The 23,559-nt window shown below is 39.5% G+C and overlaps 1 pseudogene; it reads right to left on the bottom strand.

Annotated features, from left to right (window-relative positions):
- Positions 1 to 11,513: 11,513 nt before the first annotated feature.
- On the bottom strand, positions 11,514 to 11,798 carry LOC123235235 (annotated as a pseudogene).
- Positions 11,799 to 23,559: the final 11,761 nt, after the last annotated feature.

Raw genomic sequence — 23,559 nt, forward strand, 5'->3', positions numbered from 1 at the left:
CTGTGTTCCACAGACACCTGAAGGTGGAATGTTTGACTTCATCTCTTCTACAGTATGATTCTGTTGCCACTAGTGCCCTGGGATATTTACACGGGTATTTAGATGTCATCTCTGGGCTTCTAAAGTTACTCAATTGATTTCTTTCTGAAGCCTAAGGGAGTTGTTTACAGGTGACTTGTTCAAATAATGTGTTAGCTGCTGTCACTGTGCTCTTCCTCTGTACTTCATCTCTCGATCAACAAATATTGTATTTTACTGAGTAAACCAATAAGTTTAAAGCTAAATGTTAAATGTGATCAGTGCTTCGAGGAATATAGAGCTACCCAAAACATTAGGTAGGAGCTGATCACTAAGCTTTGGGCATCTGACCCTTTGCCAGAGGAGGGCAACCAGGATGGTGAGGGGACTCAAAACCACAATATGAAGATCAGCTGATCTGTTGAAGGAATTGGGGATGTTTTAGCCTAGGGAGGAGATATTTTTTTTATAGGGGAAAAACATTCTTTAGAGGCATTTTACATTTTCTCCAGTGAGTGGTGTGTATTTTAAGCAATTTGGTTCATTTCATTAGTATGTAATTTCCTTAAGGGTAAAACCTGTTTTGCCTCTGTATTCTTAGTGATGGGCACATTTATTTATTTTATTCAAAGATGTTTTATTTTCCCAATTACATGTAATAACAATTTTCAACATATATTTCCGAAATTATAAGATCCAAAATCTCCCTCCTTCCTTTCCCTCCCTCCTCTTGGAGATAGTAAGCAGTTTGATCTGGGTTATATATGTATTATCAACTAACTAGCACATTAAAACATTTTATGTTTTTGGTTTAGGGAGCTGCAAGTGAGGATTTTCCTTATCTCAGTTGATGTGAACTTTCTCTTCATTTTATAATCATAGAGAGCCAAGGCATCAAACTCAAAAAGACTAGGGCACTTGGGCCTAAACAGTATGGTAGGGTTCCTACAAGGGGCATATTGGCTTAGAAAACCACATAATACATTATATTTTATGGCATTTTAATTTATTTTGTTAGATGTTTCTCAATTACATTTTTTTAAACCCTTACCTTTTGTTTTAGAATCAATATTGATTCTAAGATAGAAGGACTATAAGGGTTAGGCAATTGGGGTTAAGTGCCTTGCTTAGGGTTATATAGCTTGGAAGTGTCTAAGACCAAATTTGAACCCAGGTCTTCCTGTCTCTAGGCCCAGCACTCTATCCATTTAGCTACCTAACTGTCCCCTAATTACATTTTAATCTGTGTCCAACTTTACTCAGGAGTGTTTGCAGGCAGCTTGTTGACATCTTTGGCCTGGAAGCTTTGAGGGGTTGAACGACTTGCCCTCATCAAAGATTGTCTGAGAAAAGGTAGAACTAGGTCCAGATCCATCTAACTCCAGGGCCAGCTCTCTTTCTACTTTACCACATTGTATTTTTGTCTTGGGCATTAAATTAGGACCTTAATGAATGTTGGTTGAATTGGCTCCACCCTGTCTCTGTCTCTCCTTTCTATCACTTTCCATTCCCACCACCAGACTCTGGGACAAGAGTTCTGGTCTTGGAGTTCTCAGGTTCAAATCCTGCCTTTGGCACTTTATTAGCTATCTCAATTTCTTCCTAATATTTGTAGTGCAGTATCTCATAGGATTGTGCTAGGAAGAATGCTCTGTAAGCCTTCAAGCATTATATAAATGTAAGTTATTAAAGCCTTCATTTCTCATCTGTGCAACAGCCTTGTAACTCATATCAAACTCTTTCCAATTCAGACTGCATAGACCATTGTGATTCATCTTCCCAACACATACTCTACTCATAAACTCCAGTTTTCTATGGTATAAAGTGCAACTCTTTAACATGGCATTCAAGGTCTTCTACACTTTGGTTCTAATTTATCTTTTCAGTCAGATCTCCTATACTCACCATCACCTGTACACACCTTGAACTTTCCAACCTCATACCTATAGTTCATATTGTTCCCTAGGTCTAGAGTGCCTTGCCCCTTCCTCAAATTATTGCCTGCTGAAATTCTGCCCACTTTCTCTAGGTTTTTCTGATCCAGCTGTCTCCTTTGATACCAACAATATTTTGTATTTCTGCATCTTGTGTTTTAGTCATTTGTGTCCATGTCTTTTCTCCCTCATTAGATTATAAGCTCTTTGAGGGCAGAGATTGTATTTTATTCATCTTAGTTCTTCTTAGTTCATGGTTCACTACTAGCATTCAGTACATGATGGGACACCTAATGTTTGTTGAATGAATGAATGAATGGATGGATGGATGAATGAATGAATGAACAAACGAATGGCTTCAGGGTTTGGTGGATGGTTATAATTTTGTGTAAGGGATTTTTGTTATTGTGACAAGGACATGCATTAAGGAAGCTCAATCCTCTATGAACTGACTAGTCAGCTGGACTCTGGAGGAAGCGAGAGGAAGGAAGTGTTATCATGGTTGGAAGGCTATGCTGAGTGAGCTCAGAGGAAAGGCATGTCAGGAAAAACGTCCTTTTCCAATAATAACCTAGGCCAGCTGTGGCCTCCCCAGCCCATTCCTCCTGATCCCTAAGCTCTGGGCACCTGACCCTTTGCTAGAGGAGAGCAACCAGAATGGTGAAGGGGGTTCAAAACCAGATGATATGAAGATCAGCAGATCTGGGGATGTTTTAGACTTGAGAAAAGTCAAGGTTGATTTCTGTCTTCAAATATAGAATACAGCTTCAGATGACTGAACGTTCTTTGGGAACAGGGACTGTTGGCAGTTTGGTCTATATTTCCAGCACCTCATGGTGTACACGGTACACAGTAGGTAGTTAATAGATGTCTATGGAATAAATATCTGAAGGTCTATCATAAGGAAGAAGAATTTAAAAGTTTTTTTGACTTGGCTCCAGAAGGTAGAACTAGGAGAAGTCAATGAAATGTGAAGATATTGTTTAAATATAAGGACAAGCTTTTTTAAAAACTCTTACTTCTGTCTTAGAATCAATACTGTCTATTGGTTCCAAGGCAGAAGAGTGGTAAGGGATAGACAGTGTGAGTTAAGTAACTTGCCCAGTGTCACATAGCTAAGAAGTGTCTGAGGTCATATTTGAACCCAGGACCGCCTGTCTCTAGACCTGTCTTTCAATCCATGAGCCACCCAACTGCCCCAACTCCTTTTTTTTTTCAGATGGGAATGCTAAGAAAAGTTGGATAATTTGACTAAAAGCACGTAGTCATTCATGGGAAAAGTGGAACTTGAACTCTTTCCACAGTACCATTATGTTTCTTTAATTTATATTTTGCCGACCAGTCTAACTGTCAAATATATCATTCTCTGCTTGGGGAAAAAAGAAGGGAAATTAATGGTGGTTCCTAAATCATGGGATCACAGATCTAGAGCTGCAGGAAATTTCAGATATCATCTATACCCCCTCTTTTTATAGATGAGGAAACTGAGACAAACAGCGGTTAAGTGACATGCCCAGAGTCAAACAGCTAAGCAAGTGCCAGAGGCAAAATATGAGCCCAAGTCTTTCAGACTCCAAGTCTGGTATTTAGCAAAAGAGTAGCTATAGTTTACTTTAAGAAATAAAGCAAAAAATTAATTTCATTTTATAAACTAAATCCCATGTTTTGGTTTTTTAAACCTCTTCTTTTGCTTCAGAATTAATGCTTTCTGATAAAATAAGTACAATTTCACAGAATCACAAAATTTGAGAGTTAGAAGGGACCTGAGTGGCCATCTCGTACAATCCTTTCAAAAAAGGAATTCTCTCCAGCACATACCTGACAAGTGGTCTCTCTCTGAATATATCAAAGGATGGGAAACCTGCCATGTCTGCAGACAGCCCCCACCACTTTTAAACAGTTCTCAGCAGATCTGATAAGTATACCATCCCATCCCTTTATCTAAGTTAGGGGTTGGCAACGTATGGCTCTCGAGCCATATCTGGCTCTTTCCAGATATGGCTCTTTCTGCAGGAGCCATAAAGTCAATTTTTTTTCAGGCACTGTTACAGGAGCGCATACTGTGAGCACTGTATGGCTCTCACGAAATTACATTTTAAAAAATGTGGTGTTTGTGGCTCTCACGGCCAAAAAGGTTGCCAACCCCTGGTCTAAGTCAAGGATAAAAATGTTAGACCTCACAGGGTCAAGCACAGATCCCTGGGTCCTCCACTAAAGACCTCTTGACTAGAGGCAGCTAGGTCGGGCGGTGGGTACTTAGAGCACATCTGAGGTTAGAGTCAGGAAGACCTGAGTTCACATATGGCCTCAGATACTCTCTAGCTGTGTGTCCCTGGCAACTCATTTAATCTCTCTCTCTCTGCCTTAGTTTCCCCAGCTATAAAATGGGGATCATAATACCACCTTCCTCTCAGAACTGTTGTTATTCATTTCAATCACATCTGGTTCTTGGTGACCCCATTTGAGGTTTTCTTAGCAAAGATACTGGTGTAGTTGCCCATTTCCTTTTCCATATCATTTTACATATGAGGAACTGAGGCAAACAGGGCTAAGTGACTTTTCCAGATTCACACAGCTGGTAAATATTTGAGGTCAGATTTGAACTCAGGAAGATATGTCTTCCTGACTTCTGGCCTGGTGCTCTATCTACCTACTATGATTGTGAAGAGGATCAACTAAGACTCTTTTTTTAAGCCCTTATCTTCTTAGAGTCAATACGGTGTATTGGTTCCAAGGCAAAAGAGCAGTAAAGGCTAGACAGTGAGGGTTGTGACTTGTCCAAGATTACACAGCTAAGAAGTATCTGAGGTCAAGATTTGAACTCAGCACCTCCCATCTCTAGCTCTGACTCTCAATCCACTGAACCATCTAGCTGCCCCACAAATAAGATATTTTAAAGCACTTTGCATGGTGCCTGACACATAGTGGGAGATATATAAATTCTAATGATAATGATGATATTGACATATAACGACATAATAATGATATTGATTTGAGCGAATATTAACATCTAACTAGTCCTGAATCATTCATTCTGATTGTATTATTTTCTAAACCATATCTCTGTCTTCTCCATAAGAATCATGTGAGATGCTTTATAAAAACATTTGCTAAAAGCGAGGTAAATTATATCCACAGCATTCCTTCAGCAACTAATTTAATAATCCCTTAAAGAAAGGAAATGTCCTTCTAATTAGAGAAATGCAAATCAAAACAACTTTGAGGTACCACCTCATACTTAACAGGCTGGCCAATATGGCAGCAAAGGAAAATAATAAATGTTGGAAGGGTTGTGGCAAAATTGGTACACTAATACACTGCTGGTGGAGTTGTGAATTGACCCAACCATTCTGGAAGGCAATTTGGAACTATGCCCAAAGGGCTTTAAAAGATTATATGCCCTTGGATACAGCAATGCCACTACTGGGTTTATACCCCATAGAGATAATAAGGGAAAATACGTGTACAAAAATATTAATAGCTGTGCTCTTTGTGGTGGCAAAAAATTGGAAATTGATTGGGGAATGGCTGAACAAATTGTGGTATCTGATAGTGATGAAATACTATTGTTCTGTAAGGAATGATGAACTGGAGGAATTCCATGTGAACTGGAATGACCTCCAGGAATTGATGCAGAGTGAAATGAGCAGAACCAGGAGAACATTGTACATAGAAAGTAAATCACTAATGGATTTTGCTACTAGTAGCAATGCAATAATCTAGGACACTCCTGAAGGATTTATGTGAAAGAATGCTATCCACAATGAAAGAAAGACATATGGGAGTAGAAATGCAAAAGAAAAATACATGACTTATCTCTTATCACTTGTATATGTGGGTATGTGATTTGGGGCTTAGACTTTAAAAGATTGCTCTATAGCAAAAATGAATAATATAGAAATAGGTATAAGTGATAACATTTGTACAACCCAGTGAAATTGCTTGTCAGCTCTGGGAGCCGGAGGGAAGAGGAGAGGGAAAGAAAATAAATCATGCAAATATGGAAAAATAATTTTTAAAATTAAAAATAATTAATTAAAAAATAAGAAAGGAAATGAAGTTAGTCTGACACAACCTATTCTTGATAAAGCCATCATCTTCACTGCTTCCCTTTTTTCTGGTATTCATATTGACTATCTTTTTAATTACATGTTCTGGAATTTTCCTAGTAGTCCAAGTCAAACTAACTGATCTATAGTTAGTTATAGGGGGCCAGCCTCTATATGGTAGGGGTCCTGAGTGGCGTTGGTGGCTTAGGATTGTTAAGGCAGGAGAAAGAAAATGAGAACAACCAGACTAGTGGTTAGCCCATGTTGCTCTAACGCTATGGGATTTGGACTTTATTTTATACTGGTTTCAAACAAAGAACACAAAGAAAGAGTCACAGCTGCGAAGGGGTTACAAATCATACACAATCCATTAAAGTCTAAAAAGTAGAGATATGGGTGCAAGGACAAGGGCAAAATTCCAACCACCAATTAGTAGGGGTTTAATTCTGGGAGCAGAAATAAATTTCATGGAGATGTTTACTAATAGCGTTCTGCCTTGATTTACAGATCTGCACCTGGTCAGATAGTCTGGACTAAATTGTCTGGCTCCAGTCCTTATCTAAGTAATATATTTTTTAGGGTTCAGGCTTCTTAATTATCAAGGAGAGAAATTGTTAACTCAGTAGCTTCTGGTCTGGTTATGGACTCAAAGCTTTCCAATAGGTCTATAATGTTTTTCCAATAAGAAAAGGTATGGATCATAAGAGGTGTCAAAAGAGGGGTCTCAGATTTTTATCTATTCTCTTATTGGCTTCCCACAGTTAGTTTATAGATTTCTCTCTCTCTCTCTCTCTCTCTCTCTCTCTCTCTCTCTCTCTCTCTCTCTCTCTCTCTCTCATCAGGCCATTCTTGTGTGCTTCTCCTGTTTTCTGTAGTATTTCACATACTAATAACAGTGGATCAGCAGTCCTTCCTGCCTGTTCTTTCAGGACCAGAGGAACAGAGTTCATCTGGGTCAAGTGACTTGAATTCATCACGGATTGCAAGGTGTACTCCCATTATCTCTCTCTTATCTTGAATGTCAACTCCTACTTAGTCATTTCACTTCCTTTATAAAGGTCATTCTCTCCCTTGAAGAGAAAATAGAAATAGAATAAGGATTGGGCAGCTCTGCCTTCTCTCAGTTATCATTATCCCATCTGCCCCAAGCAGCTATCCTGTCCATTTTTTTATTCTCTCTCCCCATCCCCTGCTTCCCACCCACCCAAAAAAAAAAAAAAAAAAAAAAAAGGAAACTTCTTTTGGTTGCCCTTCCCTTCCCTTGACAGCCTAATGTCATTCTGAGCTTTACCTTTCCTCATATTTTTACAGGAACATGCCAATATTCATCTTGTTAGTAAACCTTGCTTCCATCTTCTGAATATATAGCATCTATATAGGCCTTAACCTCAGGCACCTAACTTAGACCAACTGCATCTCCTCCTACTGCTTTAGAGTTCTAGGATTAATCCAAGGGGTTGTGAGGTTCTTCTAATGCTACTATTCATGAGCTTCTCTGCCCAATATTGATCAACTAGTTTCTCCATCCTCAATAATAAGCTAAACATCCAGAGAAGGAACCTGTGGAGTTAAATGGATACAGATCAAAGTATAGTAACTATCTTTCACATCAGTGTATTTGGTTTTATTTTGGGGTTTTGGTTATGTATGAGTGTGCTCTTATAGCAATGATCAATAAGGAAGTTTTGCATGACAATAAAAATAAAAAAATTTTAAAACACACAAAAAATCATCTAAACACACTGATTAGTGCCCAGTATAATTCTGACCAAGTCATAGCTTCTTAACATCATCAATAGCCAGTTAACAACAATTAGCTTTTACAAAGGGATATTTACTGAAAAGCTGTAACAAGCGCCAAAGTATAGAAATATACCTTGAGCTGGAGTGCACTCTTCTCTCTCTACCTTAGTTAGGCACGGAGGTGAATGGGCTCAAACTCCCACCAAGTTCACTACTAGGCTCATTAGAACCATAGAAAACATGTTCTCTTGCTTGTAAGGCCCAACGTCTTGGTGACCAGAGCAATTTGCTACTGGTCTAAGTCAAACATATCGCCACCTTCCCCCCACCCCAACCCCCCCAGGGCTGATTTCTCACTGAGCTATGCTGTAAAAAGGTCTATTCTATCTGTTCTATCTCCTCTTTTTCCTCTGGAAAAAATGAAACCCAACTAAGACAGAAAAACAGCAGTACCAAGGAGGGTCAAGGTCCTTTTTCTACCCCAAAATCCACAATACTTCATCTTCCTCCTCATTCAGAAATTGTCAAGATAAGAGAGAGATCAAATTCTTCTTTTGAAGCCATTTATAGGCTTTCTCAGTTCTGATCCAAAAGCCAAATAAAAGGCTTTTCAACATTACTCATTAAACCAAAAGAACCAGTGTTAGAATATCTGCCTGTGCTCTAAAGGAGAAGGCAGGACCTTCCATTATACATTCCCCAAAGCATGATCTCATATTTTGGCTATCAGCAGACAGAATACACATTGTACATTTTCAAAGAACTGGGCTTCTATTGGTCAATCCCTCATTAAATGTACAATTTTTTAAAGTCTAAATTAGCTGATTAATTTCTTGTGCATATACATCAGTCTCTTCATACATATCACATTTTCCTCCCTCAATGGAATTATTTTATTTTGTACTTGCAGAATTTCATTTTGAGCACCTCTTATTCCTCCTTATCAGACTTTGCTTGAAGCATTTTTATCTGAGATCCTAATTGTTTTTTTAAGAACCCTTTGAAACGTGCTTTCCTCAAATTTAGAATGCATGTTAGACTATGGCCAGACATCCTCTTTTTTTTTCTATCACAAACTCCAAGACAGAATGGTCCCTTGGTCACTTCTCCCTAATGTTCCCATTGTATCCATCCTGGAAACCAGTTCCTTCCTGTTAGTGAGAATCAGATCCAAAATAACAAGTTAAGGAGTTATTTGTTGCTCTGTTTTGGAGGAAGAGAGAGAGAGAGAACTCCAAAAGACCTCTGGATTTAATTATTGCCATTTTGCTAATAATAATAGCAGCACATATTTATATAATAATATTTTATTAGAGAAAATGAGTGCAAAAATTCATAACTTTATAGAAGATAAATTCAGTTTTTAATGCTATAGAGTGATTTTCTGCACTAACTGGGTGGGAGATGGGGCTCCTTGGTCTTTAAAACTCGGTTGGATAGTTTATGTTTTCAGGTCTCTTTCAGTGTTAATATTACATGTTATAATTCTGTCCTTGCTCTAATATTTTACATTCTAAGATTTCTCTTACTGTTAATACTCTGGATTCTTTTGCTGATTTCCTTTATTTCAATTCAGTGGACATTCATCAAGTGCTTACTGTGTCTGAGGCCCCATTCCAGGTGCTCAGAGATACTTTAATGGATCTATGAGCTCCTCAGTGTGAATACTCCTTCCACTAATGCTGATTGCAGTCCATCTATACTTGATTATCCTGTGTGATTTTTGTCTATGCCTATAAATCCTGGTGGGTGGGGGTGGCAGTGTATGTAGTGAACTCCATCTATCCAGCATGCCTTTCTCTATATCTCTTGATGGGACATCCACGTGGATCAGTGGATTTTGTGTGATCTATTCGTTAGTCCTTGCTCTCACTCCATGACCAACCCACCTCCTTTTTGGGTCATAACTCTGCTTCTGTCCTTATGATTTTTCTCTTGCACAGTTCTTCATTGGTAATAAGCTACAGTCTGTTCATGTCCAGCACACAGCCCAGTCATCCGAAACTTTCCTGGAGACCATGATATTTCCTGACTCATATACAGACAGTACTGCCTGAAGAATACTGATGATGTTCAAAAGATGAACATTAGTACCAAAGGAATCAGGCAAATAGAACAGCATTGAAAGTGAAATGTCAAACTTACTTAAAAAGGAAAGCAACTATGAGATAACTGTGTAGTTTACTGTTTAATCCTCCTTTTCTAATCAATTATTTATATAGATATGCATACTTTATTGGGTGACACTTAAGTTCAAAATAAAAAAATTAAAAGAAAAAATTAAAAGGTGGGTCACAGTTTCAAGGAGAACCTTGGGATCATTAAGAGCCTTGAACCATTTCCCAAATGCAAGCCAAATATTGATATGAATAATCAGAGGATCCTTGATTTTGGTTATGTCTTTCAGAGAATTTTGGATGATTTCAAAATATGCACAGGAGACATCTGGCTAGAAGCAAACTTGGAAAGCAGAGGTTTTCTGTACTAAATTTAGTGCTTTATCAATGAACAATGAACATATTTTCTCTGCCATAGTTCAATCATTTGTATGACTACAAAAAAGTTTTCTATAAAATATTGTTTGAAAAAAATGCCTGCCCATTCCCTTCTTCAACAATGCACTCAGTAATAATGTGTAGATTTTTTCTTATAAAGGTTTTATAGACCTGGAAAATTAGGCATATGATATTTTTAATCACCTTTTTTCAACAATGAAGTCTGTGGGGTTTTTTTTGTTTTTTTTAAACATTTATTAATATTCGTTTTTAACATGGTTACATAATTCATGCTCCTACTTTCCCCTTCACACCCCCCCTGCACTCCCCCACCCATGCTGACGCCCATTTCCACTGGTTTTATCATGTGTCATTGATCAAGATTTTGTTGTTGTTTATAAAGAATTTGAGGGCAACTAAAGTGGCTCAGTGGATAGAGAGCCATGCCTGGAGATAGAAGGTCCTGGGTTCAAATTTGGCCATAGAACCTTAGATATGTGTCCCTGGAAGTCACTTAACCTCAGTTGCCTAGCCCTTATTGCTCTTCTGCCTTGGAACTGATATTTACTTATTAAACCCTTACCTTCTGTCTTATAATCAATACTGTGTATTAGTTCCAAAGCAGAAGAGCGGTAAGGGCTAGGCAATAGGGGTTAAGTGACTTGCCCAGGGTCACACAGCTGGGAAGTATCTGAGGCCAGATTGGAACCCAGGATCTCCCCTCTCCAGTCTTGCTTTCTATCCACTGAGCCACCTAGCTGCCCCCAGAATCAATATTTAGTATTGATTCTAAGACAGAAGGTAAGAGTTAAAAAAAAATAGGAAAATTAATTCAGACTTGGCAAATTTGAGTTTCCTTTGCAGAATTAAATTGCAGGATTCTAGACCTCAGGTCTAGGCTCTTAAAAAGCATCCTCCTGGGGTAGCTAGGTGGCTCAGTAGATAAGAGAGCCACATCTGGAGATAGGAGGTCCTGGGTTCAAACATGACCTGAGATACTTCCCTGCTGTGTGACTTAAGGCAAGTTACTTAATGCCAGTTGCCTGGCCCTTATTGCTCTTCTGCGTTGGAGCTTATACTTAGTATTAATTCTATGACAGATGGGAAGGGTTTAAAAAATATATAAAGAATTTGATATCTTCCATCCTTTCATATATCTTGGGCATCAGTTCCTCTATGCATTATCGGAATTGTCACCTTCAGCACTTATACCATTTTTTGGGGGTTTTGCCAAATCTTGGTTGGGTAGGTAGGGAAGGGAGGCAGGCTCCAGTTTAGTCCTTCTTGGCAGCAGCCTTCCTCATGGCAGCTAGGATGTTTCTAAGCTCCTCTCTCTTCCTCTTGGCCAGGATGTGAGTTCCCACCCTTTTTGTGATGAACTTAAAAGCTCATTTATCCTTGGAGACCTTTAACCATTCCATGGCCCACTGCTCATGAGGGGTAAACTCACACACCTCCCCAACCATATCCTTCCAAAACTGGCATGGAGGCTTTGAAATGTTCTTGATAACTTTGTGACCCTTGTGGAGGCCCATGGCCATGTGGCCATGGATGGCCATGGCTTCTTGGAGATGACAGCTCCAAAGGCAGCCACGGCAGAAGGGAGGAGAGAACACTCAGCATATGTGTCCTTTATTGATAAACTACTTGCTTTTCCCACCTTTTTCTTTAATACCTTTTTCTACTTTATTATGTAGTACATTGGAGACTATCCTGTTAAGGACTCAAATATGGGGATTCTGCTGCTATTGGAGGACAAAATAATTTTTAAATTAAAATGTTGATACATCTGTTCCACTTGTTTGTCTTCTTGTTGTCCTTCCAGTTTCATCATTAAATGAACTGGGGATGATTTGGAATTGGGCCCCATGCCAAATCTCCTATAAATCTATTTTTCCTTCACCGCTTTTCCCTGTTTTATGGGACAACAGAGATAATTACTGCTCATATTTTCTTCTAATATCCTTCCCCATATGATTTTACAAATGAATTTCTATTTTAAACTGATGCTGCTCTGGACTGCTATCTCTCCCACCTTGGCCAGAAGATCTAATGTTAACTAACTCTTCAGATTTCTTGACTCTTTTGTTCTCCTTGTTCAGTTGACAAGCATTTTTTTTTAATTTTTCTAAACCCCTACCTTCTATTTTAGAACCTATACTAAGTATTGGATCTAAAGCAAAAGAGCAGTAAAGGCTAGGCAATTGGGATTAAGTGATTTGACCAGAATTACAGAGCCAGGAAGTGTCTGAGGTCAAATTTGAATCCATGACCTCTTGTCTCCAAATTTGGCTGTATACCCTGCTATCTAGTTGCCCCTCAACAAGCATTTATTATGTGCTTTCAGTTTGCCAGGGACTTGAATAGTGATACAAAGAATGAAAGTATCCCTACCATGAGGTCAATCAGTCAATAAGCATTAACTTTTTTAATTAAAAAATTATTAGGCTTCTGGTATTATGTTTGATCATTATGCTGAAAAGAGTTCAGTATGATAGCATTCCATGATATTGGTATACTTGTTCATCTGTTCCCAAATTTATATGTTTTAACAGAATCATTTCCAAGTCTTGTCTAATTTGGCTCCCTTTATGAATCTGGATGATTATAGGGATCAGAAGGGCACACATATCATCTTCCCTTATTTGATAATCCTTGTTTAGTCCTCAATCGTTGTCCTTTCATGTTTACCTTCTAACATTTCTCTTCATTCCTCTGTTTGAACTTCCAAGTTTTTCTGCAGTTCTGGTCTTTTCATCTAGAATGCTTGGAAGTCCTTTATTTCATTAAATATCCATTTTTTCCCCTTAAGCATTAATCCCAGTTTTTCTGGAAAAATTATTCTTCGCTTTGAGTCTATCTCCTTTGTTTTCTGAAATATTGTGTTCCAAGTTTTCCACTCCTTTATAGTGGTGGCCACTAAATCATGTGTGATCCTGACTGTGGTTCTTTAGTACAAAATTCTTTCCTTCTGGATGCTTACAGAATTTTTTTTCTTTAATCTGGCATCTCTGGATTTGGGCTAAGATATTCCTAAGATTTTCATTTTGGAATTTCTTTCAGAAGTTAACTGGCAAATTGTTTTCTGCTTCTACTTTGAATTTCTAAGAGATGTAGGTAGTTTTATTTTAAAATTTCTTGAAATAAGACATCTAGGCTTTGTTTTAGATAATGGTATTTAGAGAGTCTAATGATTCTTAAATTTGTTCTCTTTGATTAGTTTTCTGGAGCAGTTGTTTTTGCAATGAGATACCTTACATTTTCATCTATTTTTAAAAGCTCGTGACAATGTTTTAATATTTGTTGTTGTTTCATGGAGTTATTGGCTTCTCTTTGGTTCATGCAAATATTCAGGAAGGCTGTTACTTAGACAAGATTTTGTACCTCTTCTGCCAAACTGCTAATTCTAATTCTTTTTTTTCATAACTTTTTTTTAAACTCTTACCTTCCATCTTAGAACCAATACTATGTATTGGTTCCAAGACAGAAAACTGGTAAGGCATAGTCAGTGGGGATTAAGGGACTTGCCCAGGGTCACACAGCTAGGAAGTGTCTGATCTACCTGCCCCCTTTTCCATACCATAATTCATTTCTTTTCTAATTTTTTCCTTAAGTACTTTCATTTCATTCTATTTACAAAAAAAAAAAAATTAAACTCTTTTTAAAAGGTTTTTTTTTTCTTAATCCGAGTTTTGCTGGTAGATTTTTAAGAATCCTCCCTTTCTTCTGTGTTGAGCTTCCCTTGCACCACCTTAACTCTTTAGCCATGTTCTTTTTTGTTTGCTCATTCTTCCAATCTGTTTCTTGATTTCAGGCTTGATGTTAGGGCTGGTCTCTACCACCCTTCTGGTAGGAAAGTCTAGGTTGGTCCTATTTCTGCTTTCTTGGGGTACTGAGTGTTATTCTATGATCTCAGGGACAGGCTGGGCACTTTCAATATTCCTAAAGTGGTCTGATTAAAGGCAAAATCTTATTGCCACCAACATATACACTTCCCCCACTACATCTGAGCTTTGCAAATTCTTGACCTGGGTTTGGACCTGAGTAAGAATAAGCTGCCACTGGACTCATCCCCTATCAGCCAGCTGAAAAGCTCTGTTGGTTCAGAGTACACAATTGTAGGCTTCCCCTAGTCTGGAATTCTGTCCTTAAGTTATCTCTTAACAGGCTAGATGCCAGAGATGAAACTACCTGAGCCATAGCAATGCAGCAGACTTTTGAACTTCCTTTATCCATACACAACCCATAGCTTCCCTGCCTTAGAAGAAAACTTCCCTAAGCCAGTCCACTTTTCAGTATGCCCTGGGTCTAAGACCCAGAACTAGGGAATGGATGACAAAGCTGCCAGTTTGTACCTGTCTCCATCGAGGTGCCCCAATATGAGTCCAGGGGTGTCCCATTTGGATCTGGGCTCTCCCCATGCCCTTATACATGTCTCTCCTTGGGTGTTGGAATGGCTGTCTCATGGCCAGACCTGGTTCTCAGTGTCCTTGGACCTCTCTGTCTCCCTCTCCAAAGCTGAGCTGGATAAATGACTCACACTGACTTTTTCCTGGATTCGCCTTCCTGGATTTAGTACATTTTCCAGAAGTGCCTGGAGGAGTTTTTGGAGGGAAGCTCACTCATCTACTTCTACTGCTCTCCAGGTTTCAACAGCAGTAATTACATAGTCATCCCATACCCGGAACTGTACTGAGTCCTGGGGATTAATACAAAGAAAGGCAAAACCAGTTTTCAAGGACCTCACATTCTAATAAGGGAGAACAACATGTAAATAACTAGGTATATATGAGACATATAAAAAGTAGATGGAAGGGGGGCAGCTGGGTAGCTCATTGGATTGAGAGCCAGGCCTAGAGACGGGAGGTCCTAGGTTCAAACCCGGCCTCAGACACTTCCCAGCTGTGTGACCCTGGGCAAGTCACTTGACCCCCATTGCCTACCCTTACCACTCTTCCACCTATAAGTCAATGCACAGAAGTTAAGGGTTTAAAATAAAAAAAAATAATAGGGGCAGCTGGGTAGCTCAGTGGAGTGAGAGTCAGGCCTAGAGACAGGAGGTCCTGGGTTCAAACCTGGCCTCAGCCACTTCCCAGCTGTGTGACCCTGGGCAAGTCACTTGACCCCCATTGCCCACCCTTACCAATCTTCCACCTATGAGACAATACACCGAAGTACAAGGGTTAAAAAAAATAATAACAATAATAATAATAAAAAAAAATGGATGGAAGGTACTCTCAAAGGGGAACGCTTTAGCAGTTAGGACAACTAAGAAAAGCCTCCTATAAAAAGGGGAACTTGAGCTGAGTCTTGACGGAAGCTAGGAAAACTGAGATTCAGGAGTGAGGAGGAAGAACATTCCAGATGTAGACAGCCAATGTAAAGACACCAAGATGGGGGGGGGGCAGCAAGGTGACCCCGTGGTTAGAGAGCCAGACCTAGAGACAGGAGATCGTGGGTTCATATGTGGCCTTGGACCCCTGGGCAAATCATTTAAGTCTGATTGTCTACTTTACTATCCTTCTGCCTTAGAACCAATTTCTAAGATGGAAGGTAAAGGTTTAAAAAAAGGCACCAAGATGAGAAATAGAGTGTCCTGCATAAGAAACAGCAACGAGGCCAGAATATAAGTAATGCAAAAAAAAAAAAAACTGCAAATAAATACAGCATAGTATGTGAGGGCACTAGCAGCTGAGAGGATCAGGAAAGGCTTTGTATAGAAGGTGGTGCCTAAGCTGGATCTTGAAGAAGGAGAAAGATTCTGTAAATTATAACATTACAATTTCTCTTATTGTTAATGCTCTGGATTCTTTTGCTGATTTCCCTTATTTCAATTCAGTGGACATTCATCAAGTGCTTACTGTGTCTGAGGCCCCATTCCAGGTGCTCAGAGATACTTTGATGGATCTATGAGCTCCTCAGTGTGAATATTCCTTCCACTAATGCTGATTGCAGTCCATCTATACTTGATCATCCTGTGTGATTTTTGTCTATGCCTATAAATCCTGGTGGGTGGGGGTGGCAGTGTATGTAGTGAAGTCCATCTATCTAGCATGCCTTTCTCTGTATCTCTTGACGGGACATCCACGTGGATCAGTGGATTTTGTGTGATCTATTCGTTAGCCCTTGCTCTCACTCCATGACCAACCCACCTCCTTTTTGGGTCATAACTCTGCTTCTGTCCTTATGATTTTTCTTTGCACAGTTCTTCATTGGTAATAAGCTACAGTGTGTTCATGTCCAGCACACAGCCCTGGCACCTGAAACTTTCATTCTCTGGAGACTGTGATCTTTCCTGACTCATATACAGACAGCATAAAGAATACTCTGATAGAACTAAATTTATGATGTTAAATTATTTGAAAGTGCCAAGGATTTTGGTCGCTGAACAGTGGGATGAGACGATCACCTTCCCAGGAGGAGAGGATGGATCGGGGAGGGAGAGGACATGAAGGAGGGAGAGCCAACAAGGAGGCGGTTTCAACAGTCCAGGCCAGAGATGTTGAGGCCTCAAATTAGGGTAATAGTTGTGTGACTGGAGAGAAGGGACCGAGAGGAGGAATTCCGTGAAGGTAGAAACTCACAAGATTTGAATATCTGAGGTGAGTTGGAGTAATAAGTCCAGGGTGACACTGTGGTTATGAGCTTGTGAGATAGGAACTATGGTGGTGCTCTTGGCAATATAGAGAAGTAGGAAAGAGGGAACAATTTTAGGATAAAAGAGAATGAATTTTGTTTTGGACTCGAGTTTGAGATGCCTATCAGCCATCTAGTTTTTATGGTGTTTTTTTTAAACTCTTACTTTCTGACTTAGACCAGATACTAAGTATCAGTTCTAATGCAGAAGAGCAGGAAGGGCTAGGAAATGGGGGTTGTGACTAGCTAGGAAGTATCTGAGGCCAGATTTAAACCCAAGACCTTCCATCTCCAGGCCTGACTCTATCCCCTGAGCTTCCCAGCTGCCCCTGAACATCTAGTTTTGAAATGTCCAAAAAGAAGTTGGTGACTAGGGTTCAGGAGCTAGAATAGTGCTCAATATATAAATCTGGGTGTCATTTACAGATAGTGATGTGAGCCAGCAGTGGGCAGTGATAGGAACAGGACCCTTATATTCTGAAATCTTGCACTTCTCACTAGTTAGCACTAGTTAAACATCAACTGCAACACCTGCAGTTTCAGCATTAATCAAACATGAATTGTAGATTGTTTAGTTATCGACTCTATGTACCAGATCGGTAACGTTCTATGCTAGGCATCAGTTTTGTATGTACTCTATTTTATTCATTGCTTATATTTTTCTTAGAAATAATTAATTACCTATAGTGGTCCTCCAGTGTACTGCATCCACCCCCACCAAGTTCCCACTCGGGAAGGGCATCAAGACCTCTCCCTGACAAATGATGACAATGTGGACAATGGAGGAACGTGGAACCTGCCCACCCTCCAGTCTTGTGCATGCTCCTTAATGCCTATGACATACTTCCACCTGAGTTTGGAAAGAGAGATGGTAAGCTACCAAACCCCAATAAATATCCATAAAGGGAGGAAGCTCCACTCCTCAGAGGAAGCTGCCACCCTACAGCATAGCTGCTATTCCATCCTATCAGCTCCAAAGAGGCTATTCTACTAGCTGCAGGGTTTATTCATCAGCTCTAAGGCTACCTGATTAGCCCCTAGACTACTCCATTTGGCTATTATACCACCAAAAACCACTTCTTCAAAATAAAACTTTTCTTACTTGACTGTGCAACTCTGGGCAAGTCACTTGGCTTCTCTCTGCCTCAGTTTTCGCATATGTAAAACAGATGATAATAACAGCACCTTAAGGGCTATGGTGAGGATCAAATGAGATAATATTTGTAAAGAGCTTTGCAAACTTTACAGATAAGAAATTATAAGTAAATCATTTATATAAAATACAATTTAAGTCTCCCATTCTTGGGGCGAGACCCTGCTACAATCTTGGGTGCTCACAGGAGCTTATTCAGTCACCAAGTGAGATAGTATAGTTGGGAACCTTTTTTGTGTCCTGGGCCCAATCTGATGAAATCTATGGCTCCTTCTCAGGATATTGTTCCTCAATGCATAAAATGAAACACAGGATTACAAAAGAAAACAATTATACTGAAATGTAAACATCAAAATATTTTTTTATAAAGTTAATGGATCTCCAGCTAAGAACTCCTAATATAGAGGGGAAAGAGATGAAGATCCAGGACAGCTTTTGGAGACAAGAGGATGAAGATCAGCAAAAGTGACTGAGAACTAACAGTCAGATGGGTAAAAAGAGAACCAGGAGGAAATAATTAACAAAAATTTAGAGAGGAGAAAATACCCAGGAGAAGAAGGTAAACAGTGTCAAATGTTACCAAAAAAAAAAGTCAAGGGCGGTTAGCTAGGTGGCTCAGTGGATTGAGAGTCAGGCCTAGAGACAGGAGATCCTGGGTTCAAATTTGGCCTCAGACACTTCCTAGCTGTGTGACCCTGGGTAAGTCACCTAACTCCATTTACCTAGCCCTTGCCACTCTTCTGTTTTAGAATGATACTTTGTGTTGATTCTGAGATAGAAGGTAAGAGTTTAAAAAAAGAAAGAGATCATAGGGGAGGAGAAAGGATACAGGAGGAAATCTAGGCAATGTCAAAAACAAGCTGTCAATAAAAATCTATTTTTTACCAAAAAAAGAACATTGGTAACATTAGAGCAGGCAGTTTCAGGAGGATGTTGAGCTGAGGGGCCACTTTCTAGAGGTTTAGAAGAGAGTGGAAAGAGAGGAAACAGAAGCACCTAGTATAAGATTTTTTTTCTAGTTCAGGCAAGAATGGTAGGTGGGGGAGAGAGAGAGAGTGAGAGAGACAGAGAGACAGAGAAAGGGTAGTAGCCAGAGCAGATTATCACATCAGGAAGGAATGTTTTTTTAAACATGTATGCTTTTGTAGGCAGAGAAGGAGCTTCGGTTCTATCTGGGCAGATAACATAGACAGATGAGTGAATAAATGAAAAACCTTTTTAAGAGATTCCTCTTTGCTGTAAAGCACTCTTTAAGAGCTGGCAATACAGTTAGAAAATTGCAAGACATTTCTTGCTCTCAAGAAGCTCACATTTCAGTAGGGGGAGACAGCACTAATAAAAACTTCCAGCTGCAAGTCAAATAGGAAGGTCCGGGGTTCCTTAGAGTGCAGCATCAAGGAAGATGGTCATGCATCTTCTTTAATGTCATTCCCATTGATAAAATGAAATTTTTGATATTAAACCATTTGAAAGTGTCAAGAACTTTTTGTTTCTGAGTCTTCAATTCCTATAGCTGATGAGGGCAGAGAGGCAATAGCATGTAGGCTGAGGCAGTTAGTTGACAGATCCTGTCCCTCCTTGGGGGTTCCTTTCTTGGACCTTGCTGCCTCAGTAAAGTTGGCATGTGTGGGTGGTCAGTGAGTGAGCAGGGAGCCCTTTTCCATAAGGTTGCTTCCTTGGATGAAGGCTGGGTGTAGAGGATGCAGAGGGAGGAGGGAGAAGGAGGTCTTGGGGTTACTTGCCTGTCTGCAGCATTTGACTGGTGGCTATAGCTCTACAAAGATTGTACCCCTCAGGCAGCTGGGTAGTTCAGTGGATTAAGAGTCAGGTCTAGAGATGGGAGGTCCTAGATTCAAATCCAGCCTCAGACACGTCCCAGCTGTGTGACCCTGGGCAAGTCACTTGACCCCCATTGCCCATCCTTACCACTCTTCCACCAAGGAGCCAATACACAGAAGTTAAGGGTTTAAAAAAAAAAAAAAAGATTGTGCCCCTCAGCTATGGCTGTGGGGACTGGGCAGGAAGCAGAGCAAGCTGGACTACCAGGCTGGTGCAATTCTTTGGGCCTTTGATTTTTTCTACCAAGGCTCAAAGGGAGGTGCTAGAGGTGTTGTGTTGTCAGTGACTTGTCCCAGTTACATATATAAGGTAATGCAAAAAAAAAAATGCAAATAAAAACAGGATAGTATTCCTAGCAGCTGGGAGTATCAGGAAAGGCTTTGTATAGAAGGTGGTACTTAAGCTGGATCTTGAAGAAGGAGAAAGATTCTGTAAGTTGTAACAAGAAAACAATAATTAATCTCTTAATCAATGCTTAAAGGGTCATCCAATTATAATCTTAGAACTACAGGAAGGAACTGTATGATTTATATCAAAAAATACTTCCAGGCAAGAATCTATGTATGTAACCAGATTAAGAATGTAGTTCCAGAAAAGACGTGTACAAAAATATTTATAGTCGTGCTCTTTGTGGTAGAAAAAAATTGGAAAATGAGGAGATGCCTTTTGATTGGGGAATGGCTGAACAAATTGTGGTATCTATTGGTGATGGAATACTATTGTGCTGAAAGGAATAATGAACTGGAGGAATTCCATGTGAACTGGAAAGACCTCCAGGAATTGATGCAGAGCCAAAGGAGCAGAACCAGGAGAACATTGTACACAGAGACTGATACACTGTGGCACAATCGAATGTAATGGACTTCTCTAGTAGCAATGCAAGGATCCAGAACAATGCTGAGGGACTTAAGAAAAAGAATGCTATTCACCTCCAGAGAAAGAACTGTGGGAGTAGAAACACCCAAGAAAAAAACTGCTTGATCACATGGATTGATGGGGATATGATTGGGGATGTATACTCTAAACGATCACCCTAATGCAGGTCTTGATCAATGACACATGTAAAACCCAGTGGAATTGCTCTTTGGCCACAGGAGGGTGGTTGGGAGAAGGGGAGGGAACAAATATGAATCATGTAACCATAGAAAAAAAATCCTAAATTAATTAATTAAATAAAATATTTCAAATTAAAAAAAAAAAGAATGTAGTTCCAGGATAGTACCTCAAGTAATTATCTTAATCTCTTTTATAATGTACTTTATATCAAATTTAATTCAGGTAAAAGGTCTCAGAGACTAAAAAGGCCCCAAAAGTTCTCAGAGACCAGAGAAGTTTTTGAAGGCCTTGGAGAGGTTGGAGATTTCCCAAATAAGGGGGGTTGGATAAGCATGAAACTATAATAGAATATTATTTTGCAGTTTAGGGTCTCAGGCTTCAAACTGGGAAGCCTGCAGACCTCTGGTCTCTGTAATTTTTCTGCTCCCAATAAAGCCAGATCTTTGCCCAGGGTGGTTTCCCAGACTCTTTTCTTTCAGAGTATAGTAGGGAGTTTTTAATTTCCTGAAGAATCTTGCATTCCAGACATGGAGATGGCCAGTCCAAAGGCAAACAAAGATGGGAGAGTAATTTTGAGAAACAAAGAAAAGGTCATTTATACCATTCCCTGTGTGGCATAGGAAGTAATAAATAATGAGCCTGGAAAGCTATGTTGGGGCCACATTTGTGAAGGTCTTGAACATCTAGAAGAATTTTTATTTTGTGCTCAGGACAATCAGAAGCCACTAGGGTTTTTTCAGCAAAGGAATGATGTGGTCAGAGCCAAACTTAAGAAAAATCCCTTCGGTAGCAGTGTCAAGTCAGTGAGCATTTATTAACTGCCTTCTGTGTCCCAGACACTGTGTGGATACAAAGAAAGGTAAAGACAGTTCCAGCTTTCTAGATGAAGGAAGGATTGAAGAGAGGAGAGATTTTGGGGAGGCTAGACAAGAGGAAGTGAGGATGTGAACTAAGATAGTGGCTGGGTTAATAAAGAGAAGTGGTGGGTGCAGCTGGGTGGCTCAGTGGATAGAGATCCAGGCCTAGAGATGGGAAGTCCTGGGTTCAAATTTAACCTCAGACACTTCCTAGCTGGATGACCCTGGACAAGTCACTTAACCTCGATTGCCTAGCCTTTCTTGCTCTTCTGCCTTGGAACCGATACACAGTACTGATTCTAAGCAGGTAAGGGTTTAAAAAAGAAAAAGAGTGATAAGTGCTTGGATGGGAGAGATATTGTGGAAGTAAAAACAAGACTTGACAACTGATTGGCTCTTGAGAGTGAGTGAATCTGGGACATTGGAAGAATTGTGGTACCTTTTACAAAAATAGGGAAGATTGAAAAATAGGGGAAAGATCATGAATTCTCTTTTGGACCTGCCAAGTTTGAGATGTCCCTGGGATGTCTAATTTGAAATGTTCAATAGGCAGCTGGTGATATGAAACTGAAGCATAGGTATGATTAGAGCTAGATCTATAGATCTGTGAATCATTTGCATAAAAAAATAATAATTAAGTTCCTAGGAGTTGATGAGAGACAGAGAAAGGGAGGAGGCCAAGGAAATAACTTCGGGGAATGTGCACAGTTAAGGAGTATCATTTGGAAGGAGCCCTGCCAGGAGCACTTAAGGAGTGGTCAGAGAGGCAGGAGGAACATATAGTATCTCTAAAGTCAAAAGCAAATATCCAGGAAGCGAGAGGGTGATTAACAGCATCACATGTAATAGAGAGGTGAAGAAGAATAAGGAATGAGAAAAGATGATCAAATTTGACAATTAATAAATTTTTTTCTATGTTTAGAGAATTTCATTTGAGCAATAAGCTTAGAAGCCAAACTGAATAGATAAATGGAATAATGGAGAGATAAGTAGATAATTTATTAAGATTTTTACCATGTGCCAGGCACTGAACTAAGATTTGAGGCTACAAATACAGGTCCCTGCCATTACATTGTAATGAAGGAAGACAAAAACATAAAGGGGTACTGGAAAGCTAAAGGGAAGGGGATATGATCTCTCCATTGTGAGGAGAAATGGTGTAACTGAAGGCTTGGGCCCCAGTAAAAGAAGGTTTTAAAGTTCATCTATCAGGGCCAAGGAACTCAGGGTCAGAGTTCTGTTTGACACAGAAGAGAGATAAGAATCTGGTTAGAGAGCAGACTGCAGGATGAGGGAAAAGCCTGAAAGGGGAAGAGAGAAAATAAAGGAAACAATGTAGATAAATTTTTTTAGGCGTTTTACCTAATAAGGAAGAATGATTGTCTCAGGGGATGGTGGAGACTAGGTAAAGGTTTTTTAAAATGGGGAGATACATGGGGACTGATTTACATCAAATGAAATAGTGATAATTTATGCCAAAGTCTATTATTTTGTTGATTTCTGTTGGTGGCATGGTTAAATAGGTCAGGCTAGAGTTACCTCAAAGTACCCAGCATTATTTTATTATTATCATAGTTTGGTATTGCTCTAACAATACACAGATAATTGATTCAGTTTCCTGTTTAGGATATACTGAATTTTATATTTTTGTGTGATTTTATTTGTTGTTCATTATATCCTGTACTTCCATCTTCCTTCTAGAAAAAAGTATTTGTGACTTACAGCCATATACCCTTTGGCCTCTCTTGTTTCTTATACCCAAATCATGTTTTCTTTCCT

The sequence above is a fragment of the Gracilinanus agilis genome, chromosome 2, assembly GCF_016433145.1.
Source record: "Gracilinanus agilis isolate LMUSP501 chromosome 2, AgileGrace, whole genome shotgun sequence".
Classification (NCBI taxonomy): Eukaryota; Metazoa; Chordata; class Mammalia; order Didelphimorphia; family Didelphidae; genus Gracilinanus; species Gracilinanus agilis.